This window comes from Arachis ipaensis, chromosome B9, assembly GCF_059453495.1.
Source record: "Arachis ipaensis isolate K30076 ecotype BB chromosome B9, ASM5945349v1, whole genome shotgun sequence".
NCBI classification, from domain to species: Eukaryota; Viridiplantae; Streptophyta; class Magnoliopsida; order Fabales; family Fabaceae; genus Arachis; species Arachis ipaensis.
Window position 1 is genome coordinate 84,709,165 of NC_142444.1, and position 10,896 is coordinate 84,720,060.

General features: G+C 38.4%; 1 non-coding gene across 1 annotated transcript; it reads left to right on the forward strand.

Annotated features, from left to right (window-relative positions):
• The first annotated feature begins 359 nt into the window (after positions 1–359).
• Positions 360–463, forward strand: LOC148545287 (small nucleolar RNA R71). Its single transcript, XR_015901949.1, has one exon. It is a non-coding gene; the product is annotated as a small nucleolar RNA R71 (small nucleolar RNA).
• The last annotated feature ends 10,433 nt before the right edge of the window (positions 464–10,896 follow it).

The following is a 10,896-nucleotide window of genomic DNA, read 5'->3' on the forward strand; positions in this document are numbered from 1 at the left end:
TGGCTTGCTCCTGACTCCCCTCTGCTTTTTCATTCACTCCTTCTTGGGTTGTTGATGAAGTGGAGATTGCTGCTACTTGGTTCATCTCCATCTTCTTGGTGAGGTCAGCCAGCTGCTGGGTAATGAGCTTGTTTTGGGCCAACAGAGCATCTACATTGTTTAGCTCCATTACTCCTCTTGTGTTCCCTCTTTCGGAAGCATAGAAGTAGTCGTTCTCTGCTACTGTTTCAATAACATCTATGGCTTCCTCAATAGTCTTCTTCTTGTTCAAAGATCCTCCGAATGAATGGTCTACGGCCTTCTTTGACTCATAAGAGACTCCTTCATAGAAAATGTGCAGCTGCACCCATTCGTTGAACATGTCAGGTGGACACCTCCTTGTTAAGTCCTTGAACCTCTCCCATGCTTTATATAGAGTCTCACCATCTTGTTGCCTGAAAGTTTGGATCTCAGCTCTCAGCCTATTGATTCGTTGAGGAGGGTAAAATCTTGCTAAGAATTTGTTCACCACGTCTTCCCAAGTTGTCAAGCTTTCCCTTGGGAAAGATTCCAGCCACTTGGCTGCTTTGTCCCTAAGTGAGAATGGAAATAAGAGCAGTCTATAGGCGTCAGGGTGAACACCATTAGACTTCACTGTGTCACATATTCTCAGGAAGGTGGTCAAATGTTGATTGGGGTCTTCTTGAACACCTCCTCCAAACGAACAGTTGTTTTGAACAAGGGTGATGAGCTATGGTTTAAGTTCAAAGTTGTTGGCATGGATTGTTGGCTTTTGGATGCTACTTCCACAATTGCCTGGGTTTGGATTGATGTAAGAGCCCAAAACTCTTCTATCCTCCCCAGCATGATTTGCTCTACCTCCTCCCCCATGGTTGTGATCCTCTTCTTCATGATGGTTTTCCATGTTGTCTTCCATGTTTGTTTCAAAGAATTCCTCTTCTTCCTCAGCACCAACCACTTTCTTTCCTCTTGCCTCCCTCCTTAATCTAAGGAAGGTCCTCTCAGGTTCAGAATCGAAGGAAGTTGAAGCCCCGCTTCTTCTCCCTGTCATACAACCATCAAGTGCAAGCAAGAAAAGATAGGTGCAGAAAGTATTTGTGTCAGAATTACTGTTAGTTGTGGGTGATGCAATATATCAAACAGTTAGTGGGTTAGCAAACAGAATTGAAAATAACAAAGAAAAACAAAAGAGTAGAGGGGGAAGGGAAGAAGTTTAACTAAAACAAAAAGTAAATCACTCAAACAGAAAATGAAATTCACAAAAATAAAAATGCTCAATCTAGTGATCTTCCAATTTAATCATTGTTGATGCACAATCAATCCCCGGCAACGGCGCCATAAACTTGATGCGGGTGGAAAACTTGTCTCTCAACAAATCTCCTTTCGGCAAGTGTACCGAATTTGTCGTCAAGTAAAAACTCACAATAGAGTGAGGTCGAACCCCATAGGGATTGATTGATCAAGCAATTTTAATTAGAAGAATGTTCTAGTTGAGCGAATCCAGAATTTGGGTTGAGAGTTGCAGAAAATAAAATGGCGAGAATGTAAATAACAGAAAAGTAAATGCTAGAATTAAAGGACTGGAAGTAAATGACTAAAAATAAATTGTAGAATTTGTAAATGGGAATGGGGGAATTGCTCATAAAAGTAAATGGCAGAAATTAAAGAGAATGGGTAAGATCAGAGATGGGGAGTTCATTGGGCTTAGGAGATGTTGCAATTCTCCGGATCAAGTTCATTTTCATCTCTTCCTCAATCAATGCACTCATTGATCTCCTTGGCAATCTTAATTGATCGAATTACAATTTCTTGCAATTCAATCTCTCAAGTCTTGATCAATAGCCAATTCCTTGGTCAATTGCTCATGAGAAGAGATGAAGTATGGTCACTGATTATACCACATGCATTTTCCAAATCAAGTATTGAGAGGGTTATAGTCACATACCCATCCAAACCCAATTTGGTCCAACATGAGAAAGCATTTCTAGCTTGATCTCTTCATTCCTCTTTCAAGGTTCAAAAGAGATCCAAGTTTGAATAGCTTCTTTTCCAAGATAACTACTCAATGGGTTGAAGATCGAAAGCTTTCAAGTAAAATCAAGAGAAAAGATAGAAGAAGAATAATGAAAATTAGTATTGATCCATCAAATTACAACAGAGCTCCCTAACCCAATGAAAGGGGTTTAGTTGTTCATAGCTCTTGAAAATGAAAACAAAGATGGAGAATATATCATAAAACTAGAAAATGAAGAGAAGGTAAAATACAGAGAGTAGTTCTCTTTTTCTAGCCTCCAGAACTCCTTTAACAATTCAAAGCTACTCCTATATATACTACTCTTCTCAGCTTCTAGTTTGCTCTTCAAGTCTTGGGCCTTTGGATCTTGAGTTTGAAGCAGTTCTTTTCTTCATTTGGGCTTGGCTTTACTTGCAGAGAGAAAGTGCTAAGTGGGCAAAGACTTTAGCTCAGGGCGTTAGGGGTGTTAACATTTAGTGAAAGTATAAGTTCGAGAACGTTAGTGACACTTAACATTTTCACTAACGTTCCAATGTACCCCTTTGCCTCACGTTAGAGCCCACGTTAACTAGGTTAACGTGGCTTCTAACGTGGCCTTGCCAACCTTCGAGAACGTTAGTGACACTCAACATTGTCACTAACGTTCCAGTGTGCCCCTTTTTGCTTCACGTTAAAGCCCACGTTAACTAGGTTAACGTGGCTTCTAACGTGGCCTTGCCAAACTTTGAGAACGTTAGTGACACTCAACATTGTCACTAACGTTCCAATGTGCCCCTAGATCTCACATTTGAGTCCACGTTAACTAGGTTAACGTGGCTTCTAACGTGGCCATTCTTAGCCATCCCAACGTTAGTGACAATGTTGAGTGTCACTAACGTTGGCTCATCATTCATTCCTCATCGTTAGCTTCCACGTTAACTAAGTTAACGTGAAAGTTAACGTGGCTCCTTGGGGGTTGTGTGGTTGCTTCCAACGTTAGTGACGATGTTGAGTGTCACTAACGTTGTCGACAACTCTCACTTCTTACGTTAGCTCCCACGTTAACCAAGTTAACGTGGAAGTTAACGTTGTGTGTTGCATCCTTAGGCCAACGTTAGTGACAATGTTGAATGTCACTAACGTTGTCTTCTCTTCCCCCTTTAACATTAGAGGCCACGTTAACTAGGTTAACGTGGGCTCTAACGTGGCCACTTATGAGTGTTTGCCAACGTTAGTGACAATGTTAAGTGTCACTAACGTTGGCTCAACTTCCCTTCTCCACGTTAGAGTGCACGTTAACTTAGTTAACGTGACTCTTAACGTGGGCAATGATGGCTTTGAGAGTGTTATTGGCAATCACTTTTCTCATTAACCTTGCAAGTTACCTCCCTTTCCTTGCTTCCTTTGGTCCTGAAATCAAACAACAGAGTGCATCAAAGTTCTAGTCCAAGTCATGGGTAATGCAGCATACAATTTGTCACTAAATTCATGCCAAATCCTCATGAAATAATGTAAAATGCACAATGTATGTTTGAATCAAGGTGTAGGTGAATATCTACCTAAAACTAGCTTATTTCCTAAAGAAATTCATGAAACTACCCTAAAAACAGTAAAGAAAAGGTCAGTGAAACTGGCCAAGATGCCTTGGCATCATTTGATGATGATGAAAATAGGACCGCATTTGATGCTTTCAATGAGGAGACAGAATATAGGGAAATTGAATTTAAGGTGGGGCAAACATTCATCACAATAGAAAGTTTTAAGAATGCACTAAAGGATTACTTTGTGTATGAAGGGAAGGATGTGATGTATCTAAAGAATGAAAAGAATAGGGTGAGGGCTGCATGTGCAGGAGAGAACTGTCCTTGGTTGATTCTGACCTCTTGGAACAGTGCTGGGGGTGTTATCAGGTGAAGACACTGGTTAATGAGCACAACTGTGCTAGAGATTTTGGCAGTAATCTAGCTAGCAGAGAATGGGTGACATCAAAGTTGGTCAAGAGGCTACTGACTCAGCCTGAGTTAAAGCCTAAACAGGCAAGGGAGTATATGATTGAGGAGTACAATGTACATCTTAGTGAGAAAATGATAAGCAGAGGACTGAAGGTTGCCAGAGAAATAGTCATAGGCAACGAACAAGCTCAGTATGGAAAGCTCCGTGACTATCTGATGGAACTTCACAGGAGTAATCCAGGGAGCACAGCTATGATTGATGTCATACCTCAGCCAGAGTCGCTACCACTGTTCGACAAGTTGTATATAAGTTTGGATGCATGTAAAAGGGGTTTTAGAGATGGGTGCAGGCCTCTAATCGGGTTAGACGGGTGCTTCCTCAAAGGTTACTATGGTGGACAGCTATTATCTGCAGTGGGGAAAGATGCCAACAACCACTTTTTTGTCATTGCGTATGATGTGGTTCCGAACGAATGTAAAGACACTTGGGGCTGGTTTTTGCCAATACTAAAGCAGGATATGGGGGATTGCACTGAGTTGGGCTGAATTTTATTTCCGATCAACAAAAGGTCAACTCTAAACCCTGCTACTTAGTTACTTGTGTTGACAACTTGTGTATGATATACTCTGTTTTGGATTTGATCATAGACTTGTACTACTCTGCTATGGCTTTGATCATAAATATATATAATTCTACGCTCTGATTTGGTTGGTAATCTCTGTTCCATTGACATAAAACCTTTTTATTTTTTAGTTTATTAGTTGATGAATTAATTCTTATGTTAGGGAGAAGAATCTGGTTCATTCACCATCAATTGGTAATTAAATTTGTTGTATTGTAGCTCCCTGATTAATTATTGTATTTAATTTGAGTTACTTAAACTTGGGTCTTAGCATTTGAAGCCACTTTAATTGATTAGTTGATAAATTGATTCTTATGTACTTTGAAGCCACTTTAGTTAGTCTCTTTCAAAGTAGAGTCATGACTCATTAAGTAGCATACACCATTGCCTTTTGAGTGGCTTCAAATAAGTAAAAGAAAAAAAATGATCTAAAAACGTTTTTAGCGCTTAAGAAATACAATAGTCCAAAGTGATATATATATATATATATATATATATATATATATATATATATATATATATATATATATATATATATATATAACAGATTGATATGACAATTTTTAGATTTCTTATGAAATGAGTGAAGCATTAGTGACTATGTCAAAAAAGAGTTACAATTTTTTTAAGTCTTTCTTTTGTTTTTTCATAGCATTAAAAAAATAGGAGTTACTATAGGAGTTTTAATTAAATATGTTGTATTGCAGCTCCCTGATTAGATATTGTATATAAATTGAGTTACTTTAATTTGAATCTCAGCATTTAATATTTTCCATTATTGCTAATTAGAATTTTCTAATCATATCATGTCCTTGGACTGATACAGGGGTAGGCATTGGCCTTGAAGGAGATATTTTCGAGATCTCACCACAGGAATTGTGTACTACATATCTGGAAGAACTTCATCAAGCACTTCAAAGATGAAGAGACGAAGCAATTGGTTTGGGAATGTGCAAGGTGCACCACACACACTGAATTAGCTGCTGCGATGGAGAAGTTAAAGCAAGTAAGTACACCAGCATGGGAGTATATGCAAAAATTTGATCCGGCTGTGTGGTGTAAGGCGTACTTTAGTCATGGGCCGAAAGTGGACAACATAACTAATATGTGTGAATTATGGAATGCAAAGATTGTGGAGCATAGGGAAAAGCCTATTCTAACCATGTGTGAAGGGCTGCGGTGCTACATAATAAGAAAAATGGCAACGCACAAGAAGAAGTTGGAGGCTCACATTGGACCACTTGCACCAGTCTAACATAAGAAGTTGGATTAATTTATCAAGCCTAAGAGTCATAAATGGAGAGCTATATGGGCTGGTGATTCGAAAAGAGTCCTCTTTGAGGTTCATTCTCAAAATCATAAAGTGGGTGTGAATCTATACAAGAGAACATGTACATGCAATGTATGGCAGTTGACTGGTAAGTCTGGCTATATAGTTATTGGATAATTATTTAGTTGTTATAACTTTTGGTTTATCACTATATGTCCATTGTCTTTTTTTGATTCTACATTAATTTTTTATTGTACATAGGAATGCCTTGTAGACATGCCGTTGCAGCACTAGCTAAAATGGGTCTTAAGGCTGAGGATTTCGTGCATCAGTGGCTAACTATGGAAGCCATCAGAGCAACTTATTCACATTGCATTAAACCAGTCAATAGTGAAGAGTACTGGACACCTACTAATGCACCAAGGCCACTGCCTCCCACTATCAAGAGAGCTGCTTATAGACCTAATATGAAGAGAAGAGCCGATCCAGTTGAGAGAGAGATGAGCACCACCAAGGCGAAGAAGACATTCATTGTTACTTGCTCTAAGTGTGGCCAAAAGGGCTATTACTACAAGATATGTCCGAATGTAGCACAAGATCCCAACAGGAAGCCTATGACTAAAAAGGAGAGACGAGCACAGAAGAAGACAACAACTCACAAATCATCAACTGATCCAGCAACAAGCACTGATCCAGCTCCAAACACTGCTCCAGCCCCAAACACTGATCATGTACAATGTGTTAGCTTTAAGAATTGACTTGTCCTAAACAATAACTTCTTTACTCTATGTTTGAGAATTGAGGTACAATGGCTGTGTTATGTACTGATTAGGTTTATATGTTGCTTGGTTGAGTATGGCTGTGTTATGTACTGATTAGGTTTATATGTTGCTTGGTTAAGTATGGCTGTGTTATGTACAATGGCTGTGTTTGAGAATTGTCTTTTGTTGCTTGCTTTCTATAATATATTGAATTTTGTCACAGAGCAAAGCTAGAAAAGCTAAGAAGAAACTACCCAAAAATCAGAGAGAAGAAATTTCAGTTTCGCAATCTGCACCACCAGCTGAGGAGGTACTTTTTTTTTCTATTGTTTAAAAAAACAAAACCTGTTTCATCCAACAAATTATTACATCTCAATCCCTTAAAGTTTTCATTCATATAGCTGCTAAACCTACATTGTTACAGGCTGCAGGAAAAAAACTCCAATGACAACCCTCTAACAGTTAGGGAGAAGCAGCAGATTGTTAGGCCTCCAGCTTCATCTTTCGTGCCTCCAACCATACCAGCACCAGGGCCAACCTTATGGTTCAAATCTCAACCTTCCCAAGCCCCAAACCTGATGCCTCACAGCTCACAGCTCCAATCAAATGACTCAATAGCTGGGAAGACTACTCCAGGAACCAGTCATGATGCGATTTTTGAAGAGACGATGGCAGCTGCAAATTCAACTATAGCATCACGACTTCTGAAATTTGTGCCAACACCTGGCTACCGACCTCTAGGACTTAGGCCTCCTAAGCAGGGGTGACACTTATAATAGGAATTTAGATATGTGATACTGAGATATGTGATACTGTTATTTTGGTATTTGAGACTTTAGTTTGAAGGATACAATTATGTCAGCAAATGCTTTGCTGTTATTTTGGTGTGTTGGTATTTACAAATGTCTAAGTTTTGATTAGGGCCATGTTGCCTCTGCAATGATATTATCACTGTGAACATATGAGTTACATCTTTCTTGACAATATGAATATAATAGTACTTTTTTCTATGCTTTACAAGGTTTACTTCAATCTATGTTACATGCACAAATATTTGCTGCTCTAATTTGCATTAAGTTCAAGTAACAAACTTTAAACACCCATCATAATAATTCATCTTCATATAACTTACATCCAAAATGTTTACATTTCCAATCTCATCTTATCACACAGTTCTTAGATACCCTAAAGTTATTCATTAGGTTGCATACATAGTTGTCCTAAATAAACAGGCAACCATAACCCCAATCAAAAATGCAAAAATACTACAACCTAACCCCAAGTATCTACTTTCACCCATTTTTTCCTGCTCTTTCCCAATTGATTTTCTAATCCAATCAACCTCATTTCTAACTCTTCCACTTTGTCATCCACCACATCACTAAGGCCTTCAAATCGCTGCTGGTTCTTCTGCAATACCCCTTTTGATGTTGTCTTCGAAAAATGCTCATTAAAGGAAGAGACATAATCATCTAGCCATACAAAAAATGAGCAACATCCTTCTGCAGTCTACATATAGACAGATACAAAAAGGTTAAAACCATGAACAGACCTGGAACTAAATATAGAATTTTTGTACATTCAACACAAAATTTTACATGAACAGACCTGGAACTAAATATAGAATTTTTGTACATTCAACACAAAATTTTACATGAACATACCTTGAATTTAGGGCACCGTAAGAATAACCTATTCGGATTACTTTTGGTCCCAGACATGAACAGAACAGCATCAGACCCGCAACAGCATTTTGGAGAGACCCATCTCTTCTTCCTTCTACCTACAATACTCTCATTAGAGTTCATGCTATAACTCAAACTATCACCAGCTCGCAGGTTGGAGGATGCACAACATTCTCCACTTCCAACCATGGTCCCCTAGGGTTTCTTGTTTAGACTATGAATATTTTGTGCGAGGTTGGGGAATAAAATGATGAAGGAAACGTTTGCTTCTTATTAACCTAGCAACAACGTCATTTTTTAATGTGACAGGGGGACAAATCGACCCCTGTCCATTCCCACTTATCCACCTTGGCACTTAACTTTGGCCTAACTGCCAGATCAGCGCCGGTAAGTGACACATCAGCTTTTTCTGTCAACTATGGACGGGGGATAAATGGGAGGGGGCGTGATGAGTGATTTTTTGCATAGACAGGGACCGGCGTGGGTTAGTTTTTTGGTGAGGGATCGCGTTGTCCTAATTAGAAATGGACAGGGATCGGGTTGGGTGTTTTTCCTTAATTTTTCAATCTAGTGCAACCTCCTTTAGCTAGTTTTTCCTTAATTGAATCCGTATGGGTTCTTGGAACTTTCTTAGAAAATAAAAAGTAGTGTGTATATAAAAAATTAATTACTAAATTAATCATATTTGTGTATTAATATATTTTATATTTTAATATATATTTTATATGAGTGACTAATTTAGTAATTGTTTTATTCAATTTTTGTAATCTCAATAGTATGTTGAAATTGAATTTGTATCAATACCTCAAGTATCAGGAAGCAAATACGACATTTTTGAGAAAAAGTGGACTTGATCCAGGAATTATTTAATTATGGTGTCAAGACAATTTTATGTCGGAATTACTAGTGATAGAATAACAAGAAAAAATAATTCAATAAAAAAGATAATAAAAGTGTAAAATATTGATTAAAGCAAAATAATAGCAAAATGCAAAACAAACAAACAACAATAAATCAAATAAGCAAAAGAAAATAAGTAAGAAAAAAAATCGACTTCTATCACTCGCATGCACTTGCATTCCATGTTCTTCTGTTGCGTCGCGGAGACTGATAATTTTATGCACTTGCACTATCTTATTTCCTCCTTTTTCCCAGTCATGACCTTGTCTTGACCACGAATAATCTTGACCTCAAAGTTTTGACACCCACGTCACCCTTGGCCTTCAAGTCTTATGTCTCTTTAACTTGCTCTTAAAATTTCGCACGAATGTCTTCTACTCAACTTGAAGGTGGAATAACAAGCCTTGATGCTCAAGGAAGGTCACTGACTACCTTTCGACTGCGACATTCTTTGTGCACTCTTTCTTCGACTTCAACTTACCCGTTTTCGCTTCTTGTAGTTGAGACGCCTTTTTGTCGAAACAATCCATCTTTTTGTACTAACAAATTACCCCTTTAAAACATGTAATTTTGTTCAAAAATACAAATTTTAATATTTCTCGTGCTAGGTGATGATAAGTCATCTTAGCCTAGTTTCACTAGTCTTTTTCTTTTGTTTTCACTTGAATTGTGCACTTTCTTGAGCTACAAGTAAGCTAATTTGGGTAGATTTTCATGCTTCCTTTGATTGAATCAACCATGTATGAATTCATGCTATTTCATGAGGTTTTAGGCTATAATTGTCACATATTATGATAAAATGAATATCTCATGATTTTAAGCATAGCTTTGATGCGTTTGGTTGATTAATGATAGGTGAAGAAAGCTTGGAGAAAGGTTGAAGCAAGAAGGAATGGCTAGGAGTAAAGAGAGGACAATGGAATAAGTGAAAATGAACCAGGAAGCAAAAAGTTGGACCAAAAGTTAGCCTCAAACTTTTGCACAAACTTTTGGGTGAAAAGTTAGCCCCAACGTTAGCCCCTAACTTTTGGGCTAACGTTGGCACATGAAAGTTACTCCCTGGGCACCAAAACTTTGCGCCAACGTTAGCCCCTAACTTTGAGGCTAACATTGGCATGAGAAAAACACTCCCTGGGCACCAAAAGTTTGCGCCAACGTTAGCCCCTAACTTTGAGGCTAACGTTGGCACATGAAAAACACAAAGGGGGTGCAAAAGTTTGCGCCAACGTTAGCCCCTAACTTTTGGGCTAACGTTGGCGCCATAAGTGCACTAAGGAAGGCCAACGTTGGAGCAAAAGTTAGACCCCTAACTTTTGCACTAACGTGGGTATCAGCAAAATATGGGGGCTGATATGAAAAGTTGGACCAAAAGTTTGCCTCAAACTTTTGGTCAAACTTTTACTCAAACTTTTGCAAAACTCCAACCCGGTTCACTTGGTTCACTCTGGTTCCTCTCCAAACTCCAAGAGCAATCAACCAAGGCTTCTCTCAACCTAATTCCACCAAGAGCAAAGGCCCAACTCAAGGCTTGAAGATCATTTGAAGAAAGTGTATAAATAGGATAGAATTCAAGTTCTTAAAGGAGCTTTCCCTTTGAATTTTCATAATAGTTTTCGGAGAGCTTTGGATATTGAGTGATCTTTAATTTCTTAGTCTTGGGGAAGGAGAATTCACTTCTCTTCCTCTTAGTTTTATTGCTTTCAATTTCAATT